Raw genomic sequence first — 12,357 nt, 5'->3', positions numbered from 1 at the left:
CTGTTTTTCTTCATAGCATGTTCATTACCTGACATTATATTGTCTATTTATTTGTTATTTTGTCTTCCTGTCTATCTTCTCCATTTGAATGTAAGCTCCAGGGCACAAAGAGAACTTTGTCTGGTTCACACCACATCTCCAGACCTAAACATGATAGGGGATCACATGATAGGTGAACGATAAGGATGAAAGAATGAAGTGAAATATACATGAACAGGATAAACATTTCCTGTGATGGGTACTGAAGAAATGAAATTAATGAGCTGGGGTTTCCTTGGAGGAGCTTATTCAGATGAACTAGACAAGGAAACCCCTTGTCTTCAAAGAGGTGATATCTGAGCTGAGAGATGAAGAATAAACAGCTGTATAAAGAGTTGGAGGGGGCTTCCCTGGTGGCGCAGTGGTTGAGAGTCCACCTGCCGATGCAGGGGACACGGGTTCGTGCCCCGGTCCGGGAAGATCCCACATGCCGCAGAGCAGCTGGGCTCGTGAGCCATGGCCGCTGAGCCTGCACGTCCGGAGCCTGTGCTCCGCAACGGGAGAGGCCACAACAGTGAGAGGCCCGCATACCAAAAAAAAAAAAAAGAGTTGGAGGAAGGCACAGGCCTGCAGGAGGGCTTAGTGGTCTTAAGGAACAGAAAGGCAGGCAGTGAGAGTAGCGGGGAATAGGTGAACTTGGAAGAGAAGACAATGCTGAGGTCATTCCAGGTCACAGCGAAGAACACGGTGCTTTGTTCTAAGAGCAGTGGGAAGCCATCAAATGGTCCAAGCAGAGGTGGGATAGAGGCTCCAGTTGGCTGCAGGGATGGACGTGGCCTGGAGAGGGACAGGCAGAGCAGGAAGCCAGGAGTTCTGTGGTAATCCAGGTAAGAGAAGGCGATGGCTTGGACTAGGGGGCGTAGGGAAGACGGAGAGAAGTAGATTGACTTGAGAGCTTTTTGGAGGTAACATAAATGGACCTGGTGATGGACTATGTGGTGGGTGTGAGGAAAAGGGAGAAATCAAAGCTGACTGTTGACTTTTTTGGCTTGAGTCATTGGTCAAATGGTGTTGCTACTTACTGAGATGAAGGGACTGGGGGAGGGAAGGTTTGGGAGGAAAAGGCAAGACCTCCACTGGGGAGTCCCCTATTGGGTGTGAGACACCCATAGCATCCCAAACACAGAAGTCAGGTAAGATAGTTGAGTAGGTGAGCCTGGTGTCCAGGGGACCTCTCGGCTATGGATATTTGAAGGTCATCAGCATACAGACAGCATTTAAAGGCAGGAGACTAAACGAGATTATCTAGACAAGGTTTAGATAGAAGGAAGTCTGAGATTCAGCCCTAGAAATAACTTTACACATTAAGTATGTGGCAAGCCTTGCATGTCACCTGGGGGCTATCAGGATGCTGTAGTTCAGCGTCCATCAGTTAGCTACTACTCTTCTGGCCATGTCACTCACAAACACTGCCGCACCTCTAGCCAACGCCAGGAAGAACAGCCGCTGTGGCTGGGAAAGAGGAAGAGCTATGGCCTTGAAATTCACCTGAGCAAGTGTCTGAGATGTCTTTGGAATGGATTAGGCCCGGAGTCACAATTCTGTCCCAAGATTGCTGTAAGTACAGAGGTTCACCGGCTGTTCAGAGGCCAGTGTCTATCAAAGGCAAGTGTCTAACCATTCATGGGCTTTCCAGAGTAAAGACACTTTAAATTAGGGCCACATCTACCGAGACTCCAACCACTGTAAATATGAAGCTGACCTTCAAGCCCAGCCTGGTTCTGGCCCCAGATGGGGGCCTCGTTACACTCCAGATCAGCATTCTCTGTGCTGTGGGTAGTCGTCCATATGTAATGTCTGACTTCCAAACTTATCTGGCTCCAGAAGGCTTTTCTTGGGTCCTACCTGCCTTAGTAAATCCCGATATCTGCCAGGTTCATGGTGTTCTAATGCCTAATTTTTTCCCCCAGAAAGTCAGCAAAATGACAGGATATTAAAAAGTGAAACAAAACAAAACCCCAAAACCAAAAAACCACAGGCTCCAGGGAAATGGGTAACAAATCCCATGTGATCTCCCTGGTATGAACTGTCTTAGATCTTTAAACCCTAAAAGGGATCCTGACATTTTAAACTTGGGCTCTAGAGACCAGCAACATCTCTAACGGCCGACTGAGCATCTTGAAACCAAGAGTCACCACCTCACCTCCGTCCTGCCAATCATTTCACGCCAATGTTAACAGCGAGTGTTCCTTAACAGCTGGGCGCTGGCTGGAGTGTGGTACCTCCTCCCCTCCCCCGGCCCCAGGAGCGGGAGCGGGACCAGGAGGTGATACCCTGTCCCTGAGGGTAGGTCTGGTGTCCAGGCGGCACAGTTGATCTCCTGTCCGGGAGATCTGTGAGGCGCTCTCTGCCCCTCCCCCTCTAGCTACTCCAAACGCCATTGAACTCTTCACCCTCTTGACTGCCCCATCTTCTCCCTCCTCCTGCCTGTCCTTCCTCACTCTACCGTACATTTCATAGTCATCACCTTAACCTCACCCTTGTCAGGACCCACAACTCACTGTCCGCAAATCTCTGACCTTGGACTCATCTCATTATTTACCTATTCCGCTCTTATCTAGATTTGCAGACTTCTACTTGGGCTTTGGGAGCGGCTGGAATCAAATGTACAACACAGGGAGCTGCCCCTACACTCTCATTGCCTCCATCCTCAACCGGGCTGTTCACTGTGCAGTTATCTGTCCATCTTTCCCACCCCTGTTCTCTGTATTCCCGGGCTGCCTCGTTCCCTCTTTCTCAGCAGATAGATTCACCTCTTCCTTCATCTGCAATATGGAATCCATCAGGCAGAAACTAAATTTCTTGTGGCTTCTCTCCCTAAAACGATCCTCCACAAAACACATCTACCCCACACCCTTCGTCACCTCTTCTCTCTTGTTATGCTGGAAAGGCCAGTCTGAGCAGCGCGAGTCTAGGACTAGCCCCCTGGGTCTCTGCATTTCTGTCTCTCTGACCTTGGCAGGAACCGCCATCTTCCCCTCTCCCGCTTGTCTGATCTTGGCTACTTGACGGGCTCTTTCCCATCCTCGTTCTCACACGCTTAAGTCTCTTCCACGTGAAAACTAAACCTTCTCTGGCCTCCTCTCTTGCTCTTGTTACCGCCCTCTTTCTCACCTCCCTTTCACAGATGACTTCCGTAAAGTGGTACCTGTGCTCCTTAGTCCCACTTTTGTTCTCCCATCTACTCCTCAGCCTGTTAGAATAGCAGCTCCCGAAGTGCAGGAACCCCGTCTGTGGCCCCAGAACCACAGCTCTAGAACACTCTGGTCACATGACACACATAATGCTGTGTTGAGCGCACCCACTGGGTTCTGGCTTCTCTGTCCGTGGCCCTCACACACGCTCTTCCTGTTAAGCCAGACGGGCACTTGCTGTGGTCGTCTTTCTGACCCCTGGGCGGGTCTACGCTGTGGGCCGCTCCCTCTGGGAAGCGCTGTTTCCTCCTTGGCTTCAGGGATGCTGAAGTTTCTAGGTTCTCCTCCTAGCTCGTCTATTCCAGCTCTTTCTCCTGGAGGCCTCCTCTTCCTGTGTCTCAAATATCGGTGTCCCCAGGGTTCTACCTGGGGCCCTCACCTCCGCTCCCTCTCCCCTCTGGCTCAGCAATCCCTCCCCCTCCCACAGCTTCAATTACTCCCTGTCTGCTCAGGAGTCCCTGATCCATCTCTCCAGATTTCTCAGGCTTCTCTTAAGCTCCAGACCCACCCATCTCCACCTGAGTGCCCCTGTGGCACCTCACACTTCACATTTCCAAAACTGGGTTCACCATCTTCTACTAGACTACCTGGGTTCCCACAGACCCAGCCTTCCTCTTGGGTTCCCTTTGAATGAATGCATCGCACGCAGAAGCCTGAGGATCTCCCTGGATCCCTCTCAGTCCTCATAGGCACAGATTTCCTGGTCCCAAACATACTCTTTCCCTAGTCCCTGTTATTTTTTTTTAAATACATTTTATTTATTTATTTATTTATTTATGGCTGCGTTTGGTCTTTGTTGCTGCGTGCGGGTTTTCTCTAGTTGCGGTGAGCAGGGGCTACTCTTCGTTGAGGTGCACAGGCTTCTCGTGGTGGCTTCTCTTGCTGTGGAGCACGGGCTCTAGAGCGCAGGCTCAGTAGTTGTGGCACGCGGGCTTAGTTGCTCCGTGGCATGTGGGCTCTTGCCGGGCCAGGGCTCGAACCCGTGTCCCCTGCATTGGCAGGCAGATTCTTAACCACCGTGCCACCAGGGAAGTCCACCTAGTACTCTTAATCTGTCCAGTTCTCTCCAGCCCCACCACCATGCCTTGGGGTCAGGTCACCCGTGGTCTTCTTGTCTCCAAGCCCTCCTTCCCTCCACACTATGGTCAGATCACAAACATCCAAATTCCTGCAAGGGTATCCGAGGTGCTTTAGGGCTGCATCCTGTTCACAGACCGTGGGCCCCACAAATGTTGCTCTAAGTGTCTGTGACAGTGTCCGGCACACAGGTAGATGGCATCCAATAAGTATTTGTTCAATGAGTGACCACAGGCCACTCACGGTCTGACCTTGCTTGTCTGTCTGGTCTCTACGCTTGCCCTTGCACTATGTTTTATGAGGCTTAAACTGTCTGTAGTTGTCTGGATACGCCATGCTCCCTTTCGGCTAAAGGTCTCTGCTCAAGCTCTTTTCTCTACATAGGATTGCCTCTACTCCCGTCCCCACTCCCACTCACCTGGTAAACACATAATCAGTTCAGTTCCCAGGAATCACATTTCTGCGAAGCCGTCCCCTAGGCCTAGTCTCCTCTGTGCTCCCTGGCACCCTATACCCCGGGTCCCAATGCTGCACTCATTGGGCTGTACTGTGGTTGCCTGGTTACCAGACTGCCTTTCTTGTCAGATTACTTTGAGGCAGGGTTTGGGCTTACTTGTCACCAGCTTTCCTACATCTCCTCAGCACAATGCCTGACACATAGTTAAAATTCAATATGTGAATGAAGAATTGTGTTAACTAGCATCCAGCTGATTTATCTGGTCCTTCATAAAAATCTTCCAACTGCAGGTTTGGTTTTTCTGGGTAAATAAGCCCATTTTTGGTAGAATCTATATATTTAAAATATGCAAAGAGATGGTAGTAGCACTATACACCTCCCTGTACCTCTGATATTTCCCCATGAGATAGACAGGGATATCCACTGCTATTTCTACTATGTCACATGGGCACCCAGTAAGTACTGGATAAAGGTGACTCCTGAGCTGCAGACACACAGACATAGACAGGATGCAACAGGGGGACACATGATTAGCCTCTTAAGTATAAACCTTAAACAAAGATTTTTTCTGACTTCTTTTTTTCTTGTCCTTTGGATGTCAACTGGCACACAGGACAAGCTGTTCCCCTATGAAGTCAAATCCTATAACAGAAGTCAGCTGCCGTGAAAAGAAAATCAGAAGTTTAGATTCAAAGGAGAACCTTCTCGGAGAAGCTGAGAGAACCCTGCTAAGAGCTAAGTGTGCCCTGACAGGTAACCAGGGTGATAATCTCCAAATCTGAAAAGATGGGTGCCTGTAAGGGCAACAAGGCTTGGAGAGAGATGGCCACACAGTCCAGGAAGTGCCAAGGGCAGTTGGACTCGGATCTTCTAACTGACATTCATGGCCATACGGTAAAAAAATGGTCAAATTGCTCATATAGAAATGGCTCTTCAAATTCTTCCACAAAAAGGTGCTGAGTGGACACAAGTGAACACATCTACGAAACAGAAATAGACTCATAGACAGTAGAGAACAGACTTGTGGTTGCCAAGGGGGAGGGGGCATGGGGGAGAGATGGACTGGGAGTTTGGGATTAGCAGATGCAAAATATTACATACAGAATGGATAAGCAACAAGGTCCTACTGTGTAGCACAGGGAACTATATTCAATATCCTGAGATAAACCATAATGGAAAAGAAAATTTTAAAAATGTATATATGTGTATAACTGATTCACTTTGCTGTACAGCAGAAATTAACACAGCATTGTAAATCAACTATACTTCAATTAAAAAAAACCATATTGCTGTCAGAAAAAGGTGTTGAGCTGGAAACTGGTATTGTTCCCTAAAATAGCAGTGAGATTATTATATGAAAGGCTGAAAGTCCCCTTATTTTACTTTTAGTAAGATGAATACTTCCTTTACTTGCCTCATCCTGGATTAGGAAAACCAATGGGACACAGGGCTGGGTAATCTTCTGTCTTTGATAAAAGACCACTCCTCTGTCTATAGCTCCAATGCTCCCATTACACCTTCTATGACATGAAGCAAACTCAACCATTACTGTGGCAAAAGAATACAGTTTAAAAATCTTTCTCAAACCCAAGGTCCTCAGAAAATTTGCATTTGTGGAAGCGTGGAAAATTCAGAAGTACACGTGGAGGCAAAGTTACCTGTGGGAACAGCGTCTTCCAAGAACATAGATAGTCAGCAACCTTTGGATTTCAATCCCCTCAAAGAGTCTGGGTTCCTATAATTTCCCACTGTTACTGTTCTGTTCGTCTGTATTTTAAAAAGTGGTTTGGGTTGGGCTTCCCTGGTGGTGCAGTGGTTGAGAGTCCGCCTGCCGATGCAGGGGTCGTGGGTTCGTGCCCCGATCCGGGAAGATCCCACATGCCGCGGAGCAGCTGGGCTCGTGAGCCATGGCCGCTGAGCCTGTGCGTCCGGAGCCTGTGCTCCGCAACGGGAGAGGCCACAGCAGTGAGAGGCCCACGTACCGCAAAAGAAAAAAAAAAAAAAGTGGTTTGGGTTAAATTAGATCATTTGTCTTCCCGGTAGTTTTCCAGCCATGTTTTATTTTCTCAAGGATCTATATACCCCTCTAAAGGAGACACCTCACTCTGTCTAGCTGGAGCTGTGGCCAAGAACTTGACACCCACACGAGGTTGTGGTTTACAGGGAGTGGCAGTAAAATGAAGCCTGGTCTCTTTGGTCGTCAGAGTCATTGCTCTGGGCAGTGTTATCCATACTTAGTGCTTCCTGGAAACAGAGACAACACAAGGCAAGTCCAAAATATACCACTGGTTTTCTCTGTCACTTCTCACACCTGGACAGGAGTTCTACAAAGAACAAACTACCAAACAGCTACCACATTTGGCTAACTCAGTTTTCTCCTGTTGGTTTCTTCAATACTTCAGGGAAAACAAAAAGCATTTTACGCTTGATGTATTAATCTAGAAAAGTGTTAGTTCGTTCAAGGATATATTTTAGTGTCATAGGCCCCTCCTCAGACCCTCTTGACCTTTCATTTAAACATGAAGCTTATATACTTAAATTTAACTTTAATTCAAGACGGTAGGAGGCTTGACCAGGAAGAAATATTACTATGAAAATTCTAGTGTATTTTAAAAGAAGCAAAGCTTCCCATGTAATTTAAGATTCCTTACTTATCTCTCACCTTGATCTCACATCTTTACTGTTGTGAACATTTCCATTTCCTACTCATTTTTTAATCCTTATAAGGTTATATGGTCCCCAAATGACGCTATCTCTTGGTTAATATCTTAAGACTGTCTATTCCACTGTAGAACCGAGTTTAACATGCTTCTTTATTAACAAAACAAAACTAAACAGCTCACACAACAACTCCATAAACAACAGTCTGGAATAGATTGACTCTGGGATCGGGGGAGTCTTTTCACTAGCTTTCTATGCTTTCTCTCTGCCTACATACTTACGCACCCTGCTGACGTACATACTCGCTCCATGATTAGGAGCCGATTCTTTTTCTTGATTTCTCTAGCACCTTAAATTTGGCTGTAGATCTCTGAGCAAGCAGCTCCGAGGCTCTGTTCCATTTTCTGACTCAACTGTAACATTCTGAAATGTCATCTATGAACATTTACAAATGCATTTATTCTAAGAGAAGAAGAAGCGCATGCCTATTTGCATTTGGAGCTTATGAAACCCAATGACCACCATCATAATGACGATGAAACTATCTCGGCTAACATTTCCTGAGTGCTTGCTCTCTGATGGACACTGTTCTGAGATCTTTACGTCTCCCGAGCACTCTGTGAGGGGTGTACGATTATTTCCCAGCTTACTGGTGAGAACACTGGTACACGGAGAGGCTAAGCCACTTGTCCAGGGCGACACAGAGCTGGGAGAAGAATCCAGAACTTCCTGACCTCTGGGCTTGAGATCCTAACCATCACTCTATTATCCTGAACCAAGCCCTCTTTCCACTTTGAATTAGATATCGCAGTTGGGGCCAAATGTTTACTTTAAACAGAGAGGATTAGCTGAGCAGAACAAAGAGAACTTTTGGATAAAGATGGATTTTTATGGAAAATTCCAAAGACCCTGAAGCAAAGATTATTTTTTAAACTATAATGCGTAGCAAGCACTACAAGCATAAATGTGGAGGATGAACAGAGTGAGGCTGAAGTCATCATATATCTGAGCCATGCCAAGAAAATGAGGAAAAAAGAAATCAGGTCACTAATGCTCTGGCATCAGCACCGCACAGCATGGCGAAGGGTACGGACGGAACCTGGGAACACAGCACCACGTGGGCTGTCTCCCCAAGCTCGCGCACCAGTCTCCCATCACTAGGGTGGTAGAAATGCTAAGAGGCTCTCCACGGTGGCCTTCTGGAGACGTGGACAAGAATGTTTATGAGCTTCTTTTCTACATGGGATAATGCACCATCCCAGTATCTTTAACTTGTGCAAAATTTTTACTTGCTTCTCAACTGTGGGACTGATTTATTTCTGCTTGGGGTTCGGCTATGACTCACTGCTGGTATTTATATAACCGGGCACATGTCAAATTTTGTGAAAGATGTCTAAGGGCCTGGGGCGTTTGATCTGATTGTTTTTAGGAGGCTAGTGAGAGTCAACAGTAGTCATTAAACAGGTTAGTCCATCCAGCCCATGGATGTTACAAGCCAGTGTTGCACACACACGTGCACACATGCACAGACACGTACACATGCTGAGAGAGGAACCCCGACAAAATTCAAATGGACCATATTTAATGTGACAAAGCTGTCTTCAGTGGTTGCTTCGCTGTGGGCAAGTAGGTTTGTCATGGCCTCCCCATGACCCCATTGCTATTATTGGCCTAAATTACTGATCCGACTTATGAGATTCCAGGTAAAGTAAAATCGTGTCACTGAATAAACTGTTTAGAACACAAAACAAGAAAGGACAAAGAATGTCACTGTAGCACAAGCAAATCGGGAAAGTCCAATGGTGTCCATAGTGGTAGCAAGGATTTAAGAATTATATCTCCTGAACTTATTCTGTCTTTACAACTATAACCATGCTTTGTGCCAAATATTTTTCACCAAGAAAAGTGATATGATCAAGGAATAAGCTACAGAATCGTGCGGGTAAAATTGAAGTGCTTTGAAAATTTCTAAAGAGAGAATGAATACATTTTTGTCACTTACTACTTCATGTACATAATAATGAGCTAGTAAACACACATGCTAAACTTCATTCTGTAAATCCAGATTTACTGTAATTCAGATTGTGGATCTCTGAACATCAGAGCAGCCTGAAGTGCTGTCTTGCTCTAGCCCTTTGGCCTACATGAACGAGGGGACGAAGGTGACCCAGTGAAGGGAGACACCTGCGCCCCTGTCCACTTGGCCCCTGGAGCCCCAAAGGATGCTGCAGCCATAGAGGCATATTTGTTGAGGGTGTAAATAATTCATTCAAGAAATCTGACTTATGGATCGCATGAAGGACGCCAACCTCTTACACATGCAGTACGGCTGAGTCTTGAATGTACCTTCACACGTTATCTTATTGGCTGTATCTAACAATGCAACAACAACAGGGTAGGTATTGAAAATTCCCGTTTTGTAAAAAAGGGAACAACATTCAAAGAGACTCCGTGACTTGCCCAAGGGTTTTGGTTAATCTATGGTGTAGCCCAAACCAGAAGACTGGGAGACCGGTAGCCTGGTGTTCTTCCCTCCTTCGACACTAGACTGAAGACGGTGGGTGGAGGGGTGGCGTTGGGATAAACATCCCCCCACTGTCAACAAGGCGGGGGGAGGGGTGTGCCTGTCCTCACACAGAAATGTCCTTACTCATCCAGACGGTTATTATTAGAGATAATTATTACTAAAGGAAATTGTTACTTTTACCTGATGGCAACGTAGTTAGGGGAACTGGAGAGCCCTTATAAGGAAGGTAGGTTGGGCTGCGTCACAACTTCCTTGAGGTCTTTCCCTTTGAAAGGAGTCAAGGGCAGGCTCCTGGCTTTGAGTGATGCTGCCTTTGGTGGCAGAGCGTGGCCTGGTCAGCCTCGACCCTGCAGTCTGGGCAAAGAGGTCCTACAGGATGAGCAGTGGGGAATGCTCCTTGGACCCAAGCTTCCCGTGACCACCCGAGAAGGGCGTCTGTTAAAGTCGTACAGCTCCATTCAAGGCCCCAGTGATTCCATACGGTAAGGTGGTGTCCCGGCTGTCAGTGGGACAGGAGCTCGGGCACAACCTGGGTCCAGACAGGCCTACTGGTCACACTCAGTGTTCCTTCTGTGACTCCAGGATAGAGTCGACAGCTAATGGATCACTCCTGGTACAAACTAAGAACGCACAGTGAAGCTTCCCCCAAATACCCACTGCCCACATGGGGTTATTTAAGCCTTTTCAAGTCCTGTGACATTTCCACAGACTCGAGACCCCACAGGAAAAAGGACTGATACGTAGTGCCAGCCCTAAGTCTTACCAGTTGATACTGACATTATTTTAAAGCATCATTTAAGAAAATATTAATATACATGGATAGGAGGAGCACGCTCTAGTACAACTCCTTATCACACGTTTGTTATTTAAGAGTCATGTGTTGAGGAAACAAAGAAAAGCCCATTTTTCTTTGTTCCTGATGGCACAGTCTGTCTTATTAGACTAATAAACTGCCTCACTCCCATTATAAAAGAGAGATAACTACACAATCCTTGGGAATAAATTCAACAAGGAGTATGGGTCTTAAATAAAGAAAACCACAGAATCTTCTTGAAGTTCATAAGACGGAACGAAAAAGACAAGCTATGTTCCTTGATGAGAATACAGTGTTATGAATATAACAGAAATCTTTCTGAATTCACCTGTAAGTTTAATGGAGCTTCAGTAAAAATTCCAGCAACTTGGGTGTTCATTTGCACCTGGGTAAAATGATTTTCAACTTTGTATGGGAGGATAACCAAGAAACTATGATAAAGAAGTCTAGTGGGGCTTCCCTGGTCGCGCAGTGGTTGAGAGTCCATCTGCCGATGCAGGGGACACGGGTTCGTGCCCCGGTCCGGGAGGATCCCACACGCTGCGGAGTGGCTGGGCCCGTGAGCCATGGCCGCTGAGCCTGCGCGTCCGGAGCCTGTGCTCCGCAACGGGAGAGGCCACAGCAGTGAGAGGCCCGTGTACCACAAAAAAAAAAAAAAAAGAAGTCTAGCGAAGGGGAGCTTTGTTTACCAGGTATTAAAGTCCCCAAGAACAGGCGACTCACAGAAGGAAAAGTATCAATGAAACGTATACACCTGAAACAATGCTCTACTCTGAGAGTAAAGCAGTTAGGGAAGTAAAAATGGAAACAAGACTGCCATCAGATTAAACACGAAAACGACGGATAAAATCCAGGGCTGGTGAAGATACGGCAGAAAAGGAAATTTCATGCAGTATTGGCTGGGGTGTAAACGGTTATAGTCTTGTGGCAAAGGAATATGTCAGAAAGTATTAAAATTTAAAGTGTACCAACTCCTTGATCCAGCGATGCCCCTTTAGAATCTATCCAAACAAAATAAAGCCCTAATACGTGATGCCACCCATACAAAGGCATTCACTAAAGCATTCTTTGAAATGGCAGACAGTTGACAACAATCTGTCTGCCAATATGGGAAAGGCTAAGTAATTATGGTTATTATTTGGTGCATGCACGGTCCATGCACATAGGGGCATGCTGACCAGCAATCATAGCGCATGAGGTTCAACTAAACATATCCAACTAGAAGGAAGCCCGTGACACAGTGCTAAGTCGAAGAAGGTTGCACCGTAAGCAATATAGTATATTCTCACTCCATTAAAAAAATAAAAAAGACACTCAAAATGTGTAAGTATATGGGTATGAGCAGAGAGAAGGTTGGAGAGTGACATATACCACACTCTTAATACTGGTTATTTTAGGAGAGGTGGGTGAAGGGGGGCAGGAAGAGGAAAATTAGCAACTTTACACTCATATCTGTATGGTTTTACTTATGACAAAGAACACGTTACTTTCATAGTTTAAAACAACCACAAGAAAAGAATACACACAAAATAGATGAAATGTCTAATTCTTAGGGGCAAAGCCAGAGGACCACCCCACAAAGCGAAGG

The 12,357-nt window shown here is 46.4% G+C and overlaps 1 protein-coding gene across 1 annotated transcript in view; it reads right to left on the bottom strand.

The window, feature by feature from the left end:
* ANKH (ANKH inorganic pyrophosphate transport regulator) overlaps positions 1–12,357 on the bottom strand; it is a 144,813-nt gene that overhangs the window by 67,814 nt on the left and 64,642 nt on the right. The gene's annotated exons all lie outside the window — the stretch shown is intronic.

Source organism: Mesoplodon mirus (genome assembly GCF_964341445.2).
Source record: "Mesoplodon mirus genome assembly, chromosome: 5".
NCBI lineage: Eukaryota > Metazoa > Chordata > Mammalia > Artiodactyla > Ziphiidae > Mesoplodon > Mesoplodon mirus.
This window is presented reverse-complemented; position numbering and strand designations above follow the sequence as displayed.